Source organism: Oratosquilla oratoria, chromosome 1 (assembly GCF_046742065.1).
Source record: "Oratosquilla oratoria isolate Oo_2021 chromosome 1, ASM4674206v1, whole genome shotgun sequence".
Lineage (NCBI taxonomy): Eukaryota > Metazoa > Arthropoda > Malacostraca > Stomatopoda > Squillidae > Oratosquilla > Oratosquilla oratoria.
This window is the reverse complement of record NC_134777.1, coordinates 59,687,686-59,690,185: the sequence shown is the minus strand read 5'-3', so window position 1 is coordinate 59,690,185 and position 2,500 is coordinate 59,687,686. Positions and strand designations below refer to the sequence as shown.

The following is a 2,500-nucleotide window of genomic DNA, read 5'->3' as shown; positions in this document are numbered from 1 at the left end:
CAAACCCGGAAAATCCCGGAAGCAGTTTTAATTTCACATATATTTCCAATATATGTAACGCTTTTTGTTTCGTATACTAGGCAGTTCCGAAATGGAGATTCTTTGTAGAGAGAGGAGCACAGTGTTCCAATACGCAAAGCTTAGGTGACAGTTTCCTTTGTGTAAACAGGGAACAGTCAGGTGTGGGAGGTCCGAATCACCCGTCACCCACCCGTCACCCAATCATGCAGGATCTCTGGCTGCTCAGCTGGCTTCAAGCCAAAATGCACTAAATGATGTACAGGGCACGGAATAATGGCGCCTTCTCAGCAATGATATTTAGTGATTGGGATAAAAAAATATTGTTCAATATATTATCGTATTTGCGACCAAGCTTAAGAACACAATCAAACTTAACTTAATCTAACCAAGTCTGGTTCAGCCAACCATCAAATCGATTTCCCCGTTCTGTGTACCCCGTCGGTGCATGAGAACGTTGGCCACGTCATTTTGGAACTTGCTACGCAATTAATGATAATGGAACTTAACAGTAGGCCAAGGCTTTTCACGATCTACTGCAAAACAAATCTGTTAGTGTCTTGAAAATTATCTGACATGGCATAAACACTGTTAAGTGCGTTGCGTTAAAAAAAATAATTATCTATTCTGTCTTCTCCACAACTTCGCACCCCCACCTCCCCCCGTTCCCAGATCGGGTCCACGGTCCCAGTCCTCCCCCAACAAATCCCAGGCTTGCAACGGGGTCACCGCGTAGGTCAGATGCATCATGATGTACTAAACCACCACCACCGCCGCCGCCGCCGCCGTTACAATTTATCAGTCCACGCATGGCAGCAACTGCGCATGTGTAACGCGCATACGGTTGTGCGCGATTGATGCGCAAGTTTGCACACACGAATGTGTTTAACAGCAGAGGGCATTTCCCAACATACGCTCTGACGACCTTGGCTTAAAAGTGCCCCACAACTGAAACAAATCGCCAAGCGTTCGCCCGAACAAACTCTACCAAAGGCAGATGGGTAGTGTCCTGACAAGACTAATTTGATAGATTATCCTTCCGGAGAGGGGGGGGGGTGAGAGTAACTAGCATCTGCGCAATTGGCATCTCCATCGCCGCATCCTTGCGTTCTCCCCTTCCGTATCATATGGCACTTTTTCTTTCACTCTGTCTGTAGCCCGACTATTCTATTTATCTCTGTGCCATCTCCCCGGTAGTGAAGGAGAAAAATAAATCTTAAAGTCAAGAACCTCTATGGCTGTCCCGAAGCAACTGTTTCTGCAGTGCTTTGAGTTCTTGGCCTCTTACTGACGGGGCGTTTCCTGTTGGCCTTTACCCTTGCCAGGGTCGAATCCTCACGAGCGATACACACGAGCACACACACACACACGAGCACACACACAAACACACACACACACACACACACACACACACACACACACACACACACACACACACACACACACACGCATACGTACCCAGTGATCGGGCCATGTAATAGATTCGAGCGCTCGACCGGGAATAGATCACGGGCGCAATACGTGATGCAAAACTGTGGGAAATACACGCAAACGCAAACAAACAAACAAACAAACAAACAAACAAACACACACACACACACACACACATATGGGTCACTACGAACATCGCTCTCGTCCCGTAAAATACAACTAGGTAAACACACACACACACACACACACACACACACACACGCATACGTACCCAGTGATCGGGCCATGTAATAGATTCGAGCGCTCGACCGGGAATAGATCACGGGCGCAACACGTGATGCAAAACTGTGGGAAATACACGCAAACGCAAACAAACAAACAAACAAACAAACAAACACACACACACACACACGTACCCAGTGATCGGGCCATGTAATAGATTCGAGCGCTCGACCGGGAATAGATCACGGGCGCAACACGTGATGCAAAACTGTGGGAAATACACGCAAACGCAAACAAACAAACAAACACACACACACACACACACACACACACACACACACACACACACACACACACGGGTCACTACGAACATAGCTCTCGTCCCGTAAAATACAACTAGGTAAACACACACACACACACACACACACACACACACACACACATCGGTTCCCATTGATCGGGTCATGTAAGAGCTTCGAGCTCTCGACCGGGAGTCGATCACATGTCCAACACGTGACCCAAGACTGTGGTTAATAGCACACACATTAATCAAAATAAATAAACAAACATGATAAAGACAATATAAAAAGCAGCATCCAAAAGTGGTACCAGGCCTGGCTGACAAGACACTGGAGGAGAGACTAAAGCATTACTGGGCCTTCCCACTTTGTAAGATATGATAATAATATCTAGATAAGAAATTAATAGAACAAATTTCTGAGTGGCTCTACTGGCATGGGAAAGAAGAATAAGTTGTCATATCATATATATATATATATATTTATATATATATATATATATATATATATATATATATGTGTGTGTGTGT

At 45.5% G+C, this 2,500-nt stretch overlaps 1 protein-coding gene across 10 annotated transcripts in view; it reads right to left on the bottom strand.

Annotated features, from left to right (window-relative positions):
• Positions 1-2,500, bottom strand: part of LOC143029843 (uncharacterized) — a 129,691-nt gene that overhangs the window by 70,956 nt on the left and 56,235 nt on the right. The window lies entirely within an intron of this gene.